Source organism: Engraulis encrasicolus, chromosome 12 (assembly GCF_034702125.1).
Source record: "Engraulis encrasicolus isolate BLACKSEA-1 chromosome 12, IST_EnEncr_1.0, whole genome shotgun sequence".
NCBI classification, from domain to species: domain Eukaryota; kingdom Metazoa; phylum Chordata; class Actinopteri; order Clupeiformes; family Engraulidae; genus Engraulis; species Engraulis encrasicolus.
Genome location: NC_085868.1, coordinates 37,376,275 through 37,388,774, shown reverse-complemented (window position 1 = coordinate 37,388,774; position 12,500 = coordinate 37,376,275).

The following is a 12,500-nucleotide window of genomic DNA, read 5'->3' as shown; positions in this document are numbered from 1 at the left end:
AGTCATCCAAAAGGGCCCACCACTCTCAATGTAATTGGGTCCCAATTCTGGGCCTCCCCTTTCCCCGGGCCCAGGACAATTGACCCCTTTGACCCCCTGCGTTGGCGTTCCTGCCGATGATATAAAAAGAGACAAGGCATTTGCTTCATTGTATTGCAATGCCTCATGGGATTGTCATGGGCGCATTTCCTAAGTGCACGACACCTCAGACAATCCCTGAGATATCCATCCAATCACTGGTGCCCCCGTTTTTATGAAACTTTATCCTACTCCTCTCTCACTTGTCTTTTCATAAAACACACACACACACACAGGCACACCGGATCTCATTATTGTGGGTGCGTTTGTGTGTGTGTGTGTGTGTGTGGGTGTGTGGGTGCGTGTGTGTGTACAAGCAGCGTGACAGGCATGGCTTATCCGCCTTGTCAGACATGTACACACACACACACACACACACACACACACACACACACACACACACACACACACACACACACACACACACACACACACACACACACACACCGGGTGGCAATTTCCCAAATAGCATCTGACAGTAAGAGCAGCTTGCTGGCTCCTCGGCACACAGACACCTTACTCACATCAAACAGCCATATACAACTCATATACACCCACACACTCTCTCACATGCATTTACATACGCTCTCTCTCTCTCTCTCTCTCTCTCTCTCTCTCTCTCTCTCTCTCTCTCTCTCTCTCTCTCTCTCTCTCTCTCTCTCTCTCTCACACACACACACACTCACACACACACACACACACACACACACTGATATTTCCTCCCTACTTCTCTCTCTCTCTTTCTCTCTATCTGAATCTTGCTACATACTAGTTATCTTTTTCCCCCTCCCTCTCTCTCTCTCTCTCTCCCTTTATCTCCCTCTCTCTGTCTCCCTCTCATTCTCTCTCTCTCTCATTCTCTCTCTCCCTTTATTTATTTATCTCTCTCTCTCTCTCGCGCGCTCATACTTCCCTCTAGCCGTCATAATCTCTTTGCAGCGAGATGTCAGCGTTGCATGGGGAATGCTAAGGTGAGCCTCTCTTCTTCTTCTTCTTCTCCTCCTCCACCTCCTCCTCCTCCCCCACCTCCTCCTGCCTGCTGCCTGCCGGTGCCTTTATCTGCGGCCGTGCGGTGTGGCGAGTGATTGTGACGGGGGAGGGAAGATGCATTATTAAGCGCTGTGCCTCTGAAGAGGAGAGCTTCTCCACTCCTCCTCCTCCTCCTCCTCCTCCTCTCCTCTCCTCTCCTCTCCTCTCCTCCACCAACAATCTCCTCCTCCATCTCTGCTCTGCTCTCCTCCTCCATCTCTGCTCTCCTCTGCTCTGCTCTTCTCTCCTCTCCTCTCCTCTCCTCTGCTCTGCTCTCCTCTCCTCTCCTCTGCTCTGCTCTCCTCTCCTCCATCTCTGCTCTCCTCTGCTCTGCTCTGCTCTCCTCTCCTCTCCTCCTCCATCTCTGCTCTCCTCTCCTCCTCCATCTCTGCTCTCCTCTCCTCTGCTCTGCTCTGCTCTCAGGCCCCCCAGGCCATGCTCTTTGATGAGCGCCGCAAACATGCTTAGGCTCTCTCCTACTGCTACTACTCCTGCTGCTGCTGCTGCTGGAAAAAGAAAAGGGAGAGAAGAGATAGAGCAAGAGAGGTAGAGAGAAAGAGAGAGGGTGAAGAGATGGAGGGAAGGATAGAGCAAGAGAAAGAAATGGAGAGAGAAAGAGAGAAGGGGAAGAGATGGCGGGAAGAATAGAACGAGAGAAAGAAAGGGAGGGAAGAGGTAAAGAGACAGAGAAAGGGAGAGGGAGAGAGAGGAATGGCTAGAGGGAGAGAGAGCAAAGAGAAGAAAGAGAGGGAGATAGGGGAGAGATAGAAGGGGGGGATAGAGAAATGAAGACAGTGAAAGAGAGGAAGTGTACAGGGAGAGCACTGGAGAGAGGGAAATAGATGGGTAAGAGAATGAGCAAGAGAAACATGGTTAAGTCGTGATGGAAAGAGGAAAGGAAAGGAGAGAGAGAGAGAGAGAGAGAGAAAGAGAGAGAGATGGTTAGGGGATGGAAAGAGATTGAGTGAGAGAATAGAGCAAGATTGAGTCACTTAGAGAAAAGAGAGGGAGAGGTGAAAGGAGGTGAAACGAAGCAATGGAAACGGCGGGCGGGTTGTGCGGCGGAAAAATCTAGAAGCAGCCGTCGCCCGTAATTCAGAGGGACAGGCCTCGCAAAGCCCATTGGCGGCGGAACAGAAAAATCATTGAGGACTGTCAGGTATCTGGGCGCCGGTTTGGCAGCGGTTTAAGGACATTATTGTCACGTTTGGCAGTGTTTACAAGCCTGCCAACTAGGAAATAGAGTGAGGACACCTTCCTACCACCACCCCATCCCCCAACACTCTCTCTCTCCCTCTTTCCTTCAGCTCTTACTCTTTCTCTCTCTCTATCTCTCCGTCCTTTTATCTTGTTCGCTCTCTCTCTCTCTCTTTCTTCCATCACGGATTAACTGTTTTTTCTCTCCTCCTCTCTCACCCTATCTTCCTTTTCTTGCGCCACAGCTTGGCCATGTTTACCCTCCCCACTCTCTCTCTTTCTCAGCTACAAATCTCACTCTCTCACTGAAGCATGCTCTCTCTCTCTCTCTCTCTCTCTCTCCCTCTCTCTCTCTCTCTCTCCCTCTGTGTTATCGGGAGCCTTGGTACAACTTCATTAAAGCCAAGGCCACTGCTGGCGATGAGGCGGTCGCTCTCTCCCCCCTCTGCAGCTGTGACTTCCTGCCTTGGCGTTCCATTGTGTCAGGACTTCCTCCCTCCCTAGCTCTCTTGCACCCTTCCTCCCTCTCTCTCTCTCTCTCTCCCTCACTCCTTCCTCCTGCCTCTGGCCCCAACCAACAATCCAACCAGAGATGTGTGTGTGTGTGTGTGTGTGTGTGTGTGTGTGTGTGTGTGTGTGTGTGTGTGTGTGTGTGTGTGTGTGTGTGTGTTTTGTGTGTGAGGGTTTGTGCGCGAGTGTATGTGTGCTTATGTTGTATTGTAGTGTATATATTAGTGTGTATGCTGGCAGGTGTGTGTGTGCACTAATGTGTTTCTGTGTGTGTGTGTGTGTGTGTGTGTGTGTGTGTGTGTGTGTGTGTGTGTGTGTGTGTGTGTGTGTGTGTGTGTGTGTGTGTGTGTGTGTGTGTGTGTGTGAGCGTGTGCGTGTGTGTGGCTTCTGTGTCACACAAATCCGTGATTTACAAGCCATGTAGGATGGCTGATGCTTTACGCTCAGCTTGTGTATATAGCCAGGTGTGTTTTTTCTCCCCCTCTTCTTCCCTTCTTTCTTCCCCCTCTCCCTCTCCATCCCCCTCTCCAATCCTCCCTACCCCCTCTCTATCCCTTTTTCATTGTTCCTATCCACAACGGGAAGGGACGGACCCCTATCTCCGCTTTTACAACCGATTGTAAAAAGAGAGAGCGCGGGCGCGGTGCGGCCACGTCTACGACTCTTGTCATCTCCTTTGGAGGACATTAGAAGCCGTGCGATTCGAAGCCGCGCCGCCCCCATCGCTCCTAATAGGCCGTGTTCAAAAGATAATGTTGATGGGACGGTTTAATGATCACGTTTCCCAAAAATCTCGCTCGAGAGCTGGAGCACCCCCGCGGGCCCCCTGAAATACAATTAACGGGGGGCGCACATCAGTCGAAACGGAATAGCTGATGATCAATTTTCATGTTAAGAAATATAAAAAAAAAAAATGGCAGCCAATAAAATGGCTGAATATTTTAAAATACTGCTCTGCCGCTCTGAGCAGCGCTGACTGAAGTCGGAAAAAAACTCCCAAGTGTAAAGAGAGAGATAGAGGAGACCCGACATTCAGAATGGAAGAGAAAAAGGAAAGGGAATTATGTTTTGAAAAATGAGGTTAGGGTGAGAAAGCCAGAGTGTGCACTTTCACATCTTTCACACTGGTCTCTGCTCTCGACCTCCGAGTGTGTGTGTGTGTGTGTGTGTGTGTGTGTGTGTGTGTGTGTGTGTGTGTGTGTGTGTGTGTGTGTGTGTGTGTGTGTGTGTGTGTGTGTGTGTGTGTGTCGGCGGAGGGCCTATTTTGCATGTCCAAGACACCCCCACCCCACCCCACAGAAAGGTGACCTCATCCGCGCCGGGGTCCGCAATTTAATCACCCACCTTTGATGTAATTCTTTTGTATCGCCTCGCCTCTCTCCGAGGGCGGGAAGAAGGGGTCTCCGAATATTTCCAATTATTGGGAATATGTCAGGCTGACCAGCAGTAATTAAGGCCCTAATCGGCGCGGCCCAATGCATGCCGGAATCCTCATCAGCCCTTCATTAGGGAATCCACCTGCCCCCACAGGTCCCTCGGACGGAGTGTCTGTCTGTCTGTCTGTCTGTCTGTCTATCGTTCTGTCGGCCTGTGAGTCTGTCTCTCTTTCGATCTGACGATACGTCTGGATTTCTGTCTCAGTCTCTATGGCCTGTGCTGTGCTCTTTCGTCCTGAAGTTTTTTACATTTTATTTCACCTTTATTTAATCAGGGGGGGAGAAATCAAATTGAGGTGTCTGTCTGGCTGTGTGTCTGTCTCTCTTTACATCTGCCTATGTATCTGGCTTTCTGTTTCTCTATAGTTTGTGCTGTGCTCTTTCCTTCTTAACTTTTTTTTTTACATTTTATTTTACTTTTATTTAATAAGGGGGGCAAAATCACATTGAGGTCTCTCAGACTGAGTGTCTGTCTGGCTGTCTGTCGTTCTGCCGGCCTGTGTGTCTGTCTTTCTTTCTATCAGCCTGCTTGTCTGCTTTCTGTATTCTTAGTTTCTATAGTTTGTGCAGTGCTCTTTTGTTCTTAACTTTTACATTTCACTTTAACTTTATTTAATCAGGGGGGTGCAAAATCACATTGAGGTCTCTCGGACTGAGTGTCTGACTGTCTGTATGTCTGTCTATCTGTCTGTCTGTCTGTCTGTCTGTTGTGCTTCTTGCCTGTGTGTCGGTCTCTCTTTCTATCTGCCTGTTTGTCTGGTTTCTGTTTATAGTTTATGTTGTTTTCTTTCATTCTCAACCTAACTACATTTTATTTTACCTTTATTTAATCTGGGGGGAAACAATGACATATATAAGTGGTTCCGTGGCTCACCTGTCTGCCTCACCGTCTGACTATCTGTCGCTCGGCCTATCTGTAGTTTGTGCTGAGCTCTTTTGTTATATACGTTTTATTTTATTTTTTAGCTCTATCTTTATCAAAGAAGAAAATCATATTGAGAGACACATATCACATTAAGTTACACATATGTCTTTTACGAGTCAGCCCTGGCCAAAGTAACAACACAAAATTGATATATTACAGACAAAAAAAGGAAGGTACTAAATAAACAAATACAGCACATAAAACAAGGTTAAAGTTTTAAAAGGTCCAGATAGAGAGTTTGGAGTGTGGGTGACGTGTGATATAAACTCACTGACTGAAATAAATACAGTAGTTCATAAACAGTTCTGCCTGTCTGTCTAGAGTATGTATTGTCTTTGCCTCTCTGTCTGTCTGTCTGTCCGTCTGTCCACTGGGGCTGGGTCAATTGACCAAACAAATGCTCTCTCTCTCCTCTTGAGGCATCACGCCATCTGCACCCCTAAGGCATTCTATCTCTCTCTCTCTCTCTCTCTCTCTCTCTCTCTCTCTCTCTCTCTCTCTCTCTCTCTCTCTATGTGTCTGTCTATATGTCTGTCCGTTCATATGCTGTGCTGTGCTGGCCAATTCAACACACACCACACACACATGTGCGCGCGCCCGCACACACACACACACACACACACACACACACACACACACACACACACACACACACACACACACACACACACACACACACACACACACACACACACACACACACACACACACACACACACACACACACACACACCTCTAAACATCTTTGTGGGGCCCTCCTATTGACTTCCATTCATATTAACCCTAATAATAGCTGAAGAATGCTAAACTGTGCCCATACCAAAATAAAACCTTAACCTGTCAGTGAGGAAATGTTTCTACACTTAATTTTACAAGTAAGAACACAACTACCCCAGCAAAAGGGGTCAAAACATGTGGGGTCCAGGATTTGGGCCCCACACGGAGCGAGGGCCCCACCTTGTTGGTGTGCGCCAATAGCAGTGGCCTCTCAAAGACACACACACACACACACACACACGCACACACGCACACACACACACGCACACACACACACACACACACACACACGCACACACGCACACACACACACGCACACACACACACACTCCACAAGATGCACCATCCACGTCATCCAAACCCCTTGACTAGGTCCTTCACAATATCCAAGTCATTTGCGCCACAGATGTCTGCTCACACGACGAGATGCTCAAGGAACATTCTAGAGGGGCCGAGGGGGCCGAGCGGCCAACTGCCGCTGCTTTCCTCCTGAGAGGCCTGAGACAAAAGGTGCTGTTTGAAGCCAATTACAGGTTTGATAGCTTCTGTTTCATAAGAGGGCTCTTCTGCCGAGGCTCGTCACTTGGGAAGGGGATGCTGTGTGTGTGTGTGTGTGTGTGTGTGTGGGGGGGGGGGGTGTATGTGTGTGTGCTTAGGGAGGGGTGTGTGTTGGGGATGTTCCTGGACAGTCAGCGTCACACCTATTTTCAGCCAACAAGACCTTGTAGCGTCAAATAGACACGGCAGCGTCTTACTAGCCTGTAGTGTGGTTACTGCTCAGGGACGCTGACAGGCGGGAGGACAAAGGGGTCCGTTTTTCTGGGCCCATAGAGAGAGAGGCCCAAAATTGGCTTTTCATTATATTGCATGTATTGGTTGGAGGGCCCTTTCAGATGACGTTGTCCAGGGCTCAGCAAAAGCTGTCAGCGGCTCTGAGTATAGCGAGATGACCCGAAAAAAAAAATGTTGGCATGCTTCGCCAGGGTATCAAATCTTGAAAGGTCTATTTTTATGACTCTCTTTCTGTCTGTGTGTGTGTGTGTGTGTGTGTGTGTGTGTGTGTGTGTGTGTGTGTGTGTGTGTGTGTGTGTGTGTGTGTGTGTGTCTGTGTGTCTGTGCGTGTGCACACGCGCACACATGTGCAATTTGATGCGAAAGGCTCTGAAAAGGGGTCTAGATTTTTTTTTTCTTCAAAAAGGTGCCTGTGCTCTTTCACTGGCATGTAATTTATGTTAAGCCTGTCAGATATTATAGCATTTACCTACTACAGTCAGTCAATAGGGCCCAGATAGAGCAATGGAGAATAGCCTTCAAAGGAGAAAAAGGCACAGTCAGCCATATACATATTCGCTCCCTTTGTAACATTATTCATGGAATACATACATGATGTAGATCAGAGAAATAGCCGCATGACAGATGTTGTATGTCTGTATGTAATATCTCAAATGTCAAAGGGAAAAAAATAAATAAACGTTTGGATTGGTAAAAGAAATGTTCTCCATGCCCAGACCACTGGTGCAAGATTCATTGTCCGCATGAAAACGGGTTACAGGAATATATAACATTTACTGGCCCAGGTATTGTAGCACTGGCAACATTCACACACGGCTTTAATGGCAAAACCTGTTGGGGTTTGATATGGTATATCGACTAGGGAGGATGGATTCACAACATGTGTGTGTGTGTGTGTGTGTGTGGGGGGTTACAGGTGCATAAAATGGCAAAGTGCCGGAGTATGTGTGCATGGGTTTGTGTGTGTGTGTGTGTTTGGGGGGGGGGTCTTTTTTGGTTCAAGCAAGGAGAGAGGCTCACTGACAGACCTGGGAACTCACACTTATTTTTGCCATGCCATGGCCACATACCCTCACCCACACGCATGCACACAGCCCACCCTCACTCCTCACACACACACAAATGTTACACACGCACCCGCACACACACTCCCTCTCTCTGACAAACACACACACATTCCCTCTCTCTCACACACACACACACACACACACACACACACACACACACACACACACACACACACACACACTCCCTCTCTTTCACTCACACACACACACACACACACACACACACACACACACACACACACACACACACACACACACACACACACACACACACACACACACACACACACACACACAAAAAAACAAAAACCCCAGCTAGGCATGGGGGCTGGCTGGCAGGGTGGCGTAATGGTGTCCTTCGCTGCTCTCCAGCTCCATGCATAATGCAGCATCGCCTTTCCAATCCACTTCCTCCTCCTCCTCCTCCTCCTCTTCCTCCTGCTACAGCCCACCACCCCACCACCACTAGAGCACCAACCCACCACCACCACCACCACTAGAACACCAACCAACCACCACCACCACCACACACCCATCCACCCACCCGCCTGCCCCCGCCGTCCTGCCCCCGCCGTGCTGTAAAAATAGATCAGTGGACCATGCAAGCTTCAGTTCATTATTTTATCATGTGTCTCTCTCTCTCCCTTTCCCCTCTTCCCAAGTCCTGCTCTTTCTCTCTCTGACTGTCTCTCTCTCTCGCTCAATGTCTTCTATGTCCGCATGTATACAGGCTCAGATGCTGATATACAAGCACAGACAAACACACGCAACACACACATATACACACAGACACAGACAGACAGACAGACAGACAGACAGACAGACAGACAGACAGACAGACAGACACACACACACACACACACACAGCAACATGCAGGCTGACAGGAACAGAAGAAATAGACAGACACATGTCGACAGACACTCACACACCACACACACAGTGAGGACGTATCATTTAGCTCATTAGCTGCATTTAACTTCAGGACAGACTGAGGGCTGAAAGACAATGAGTAGCGTGTGTGTGTGTGTGTGTGTGTGTGTGTGTGTGTATTTGTGTTCGGGTCATGCATAATGATGAATAGTGTGTGTGTGTGTGTGTGTGTGTGTGTGTGTGTGTGTGTGTGTCTGCTTCGGTCATCATGTGTAACGTGTGCAGTCTGCCTCACACACCAGGTCCTTTGCCAGCCATGCGTTGATGTGATGCGACAATTCAGAGCAAGCAACTGACAAGCGGCCCGACACGGGAACCGTTCAAGCTCGACATAAAAAACCTCATGCCGGGTGAAGGCAGGGCATCGCCAAATAGCAGCGTTGATTTGTTCCAAAGCACAGAGCGCAAATTCCCTACCTTTATTCCGGCTCACACCCTCATTACGGAGCTGTGTGCAGGAGAGAAGAAAAGAAAGGTATGAAAATGCTCAGGGTTTTTTTTTTTTTTTGTCGGTCTTTTATAGCAGAAAGAAGGAGATTGGAAAGAGATGGTTCTGTGTCTGTGCCGATGGCAAACCATGCACTCATTCACTTTCTGTCTCTGTCTCTGTCTCTGACTCTCGCACGCACACACACACACACACACACACACACACACACACACACACACACACACACACACACACAGCGTCTGTCTGCTCAGGTTTCCCTTGGCCCAGGGAGGTGAGATGAGGAGGAGGGCAGTGCTGGCGTGATGGCTGTGTCTGGGAGATTAACTATCGTGAAGCCAGGCTATAGTTCTGTCTCTTGCAGAAGAGAATTGTGTTGGGTGCACACCTACACACAGTACACATGCATGCACTCAGTCTCCCTCTCTCTCTCTCTCTCTCTCTCTCTCTCTCTCTCACACACACACACACATTCATGCACGCACGGACGCATACACTAGGCTATAATGATACTCTATTCTTCTCTCGTTCTCTCTGTATGTGTATTTACCCTGTAGGTAGGATGGTATGAGAATGGTAGAGTAGACCCAGTTTGTGCAGACATGTCTGCCTCATATTCTAATTGTGGACATTTGTGTGTGACTGCACGCACATGCTTGTGTGCATGTGTGCGTGTGTGTTTGTGTGTAGAACAGACTCTGGAGGAAAATGCAGTCAGGAGAAAATGTCCTCCGTAGGGGACGTTCGAAACAGAAATGTCTGAAGTATGCTGCCTTGTAGTCTTCAGCTGTGCCTGGCTTTTTTTTTCCACTCCCAAGGTCAATCACTGCCTGTGTGTGTGTGTGTGTGTGTGTGTGTGTGTGTGTGTGTGTGTGTGTGTGTGTGTGTGTGTGTGTGTGTGTGTGTGTGTGTGTGTGTGTGTGTGTGTGTGTGTACGCCTAAAACAAGTGACCTTCCTCATAAAGATCATTGTCATATATTGGTCAGGACTACTATTTCCCCGGGGGAATTGCAACACCAGCTGCCAAAGCTCAGGGTCAATTCCCGGCACGGTTTGTGTCATGATTTAAAAAGGGGGCTAAAAAAGCAGATTTTATGACTTGTGTCAGCAGAGCACTATTAAACAGATAAAACAGAAGATATGGGCGTCTCGAGGATTCTCAAAATGTTGCCTGAACAAGCTATAAACGCTCCAAGGAGGAACGCTGGCTGCCGGCACGTTACCTTCAAAAAGCACGTTCGCCCCTGTTAAGCAATAACGGAGGATATTCAATTCTGCACTATACTTCGCCAGCTAAAAGAAAGAAGAAAAAAGGTCTAGGTGTAATTGGAACACGGATGACCCCTGCTGGAGGCAAATATTCAACAAATCGGCACCGACACACTACCCTCGCAGCTTTTTGGTAAATGCCCACAGGAAATATCACAAGCGATGTGTGAAAATGAGGATGGCGGGAGATTCTGTGTGGTCTGAAGATTTGGAGTGAAATCTTGAGGGGAAAATGAATATTCAGATGGAGAGATGATAGCCCCCCTGCAATAGATGACCCATGGCTTCATTCTGCTATCAAAACGAAGGGAGAGCGCTCATTGTATGAGCTCAAGCAGTTAACTTACCCGATTTGCATTTAAGACACGAACTTGAAGTAGGCACAGACCTTACCAAAATTACCTCAGAATATCTTGCATTAAACAGGGAGTCCATAATTGGTTGCACAAATAATTACTTGCTCAAGAACACAATGAAAATCGTATTCAGGCAAAGTTATATTCACCTGATTTGGTGTTCTCAGTCACGACATCATTACTGTTTATACCCGTAACCTACTACACTTCACCCAGATCTGATAATGACTATCAAAAATTATTCTGCACCACGTCTCGAGTCTCTAGTTGCACGCTCAGTTGTTGCACTGCCCCCTGGTGTTCACTGAACGTAAAAGCCCCCTTCCTCTTGCCGCTCACCTTCCCTACTCGTTCCTTGAGAGAAAAAGTAGGCCAGTAAAACCTTTGCCTGTCTCTAGTGTCCACTCTCCACATGGTGTTCCTGTTGCAGCCAGACAGCATCCTCAATCACAAAATCCCTGTATAAAAATGTGGCTCTTCTCTGCAATGCCCTACCTGACACCTCAAATGGCAAATGGCTATTCAGGCCGCAACATCAGGTCATTTTAAATCTCCACACAACCCCTAGTCACATCAATGTTTATTTTCCCTTCATAACCATTCAGCAGGAGTAGGGGAGACTGGGCACAGTTGTAATAGGCATATAGTCAGAGTGAGTGAGTCAGAGAGCCAGAGTGATTATAGGCTACCCAGTACAGTCTGGATGTCCCATCAGTGTACTCTAGCTCGTATCTAATAGGAGAACAAAACTAGATGGTGCAACTATCCCCTGTTACAAGTGTCCTCGGTCTTCCATTTTATTTTATATCCATAAACACTCAGAGAAATGAAGACACTAAAACATTGTTTTTCTCCAACAGTTTTTTTTTTCATATTTTATACAATCAGTGGTGACATAAGGAGAAACAGCCTTGCATAGAGTGGAGCATGTGCACTGACAGGCATCACCCAGGTCCAATCAAATGAGTAGCAGGAGCTGGAGACACAAAGGCCATCCAATCACACGACAGTAAAAGTAGGGAGGTGGGGCGAGGAGTGGGTGTCAGAGACTATGTCTCGGTTAAAAAATAAATTACATAAAGAGGGGGGGGGGGGGGGATTTAGAAAAAGAGGCGCAGAAAACTATCCTTTGACAAAAACAACATCAACAACAACAACAAAACATGGCGTCGTCTGCACAGCTCCAGTCAACTCTTCTGCCTGTACGTACAAACACATTTCAGATCAAATAACCGCCTCGAATGACAAAACAGATTGGCAAAGTGGTTACAAGATACAAATGGTTTCCCAATCGTTTCAAAATTTGAACAGACTCCCTTGTACAAAGTCATGGACCAAAAAAAGCAATGTTTCTGGCTGGAGCCCATTAGGCAGAAGACAGCCCTAGGGGGTTAGGGGCTCTATGATACAGTACTACAACCACATTACTCAAGTGTGTGTGTGTGTGTGTGTGTGTGTGTGTGTGTGTGTGTGTGTGTGTGTGTGTGTGTGTGTGTGTGTGTGTGTGTGTGTGTGTGTGTGTGCGTGTGCGTGCGTGTGTATGTTTAGAAGCATTAAGTGGCCTTATTCTGTATCATCAGTGCCCAGTTTGGGAGTGCAGGGTATCGTTCAGCTAAAAGCTATAAAGTTGACGGGCAGTAAAAACACAAACGTGAAGTGCACTGGTGCTGCGTGTGGCACTGGA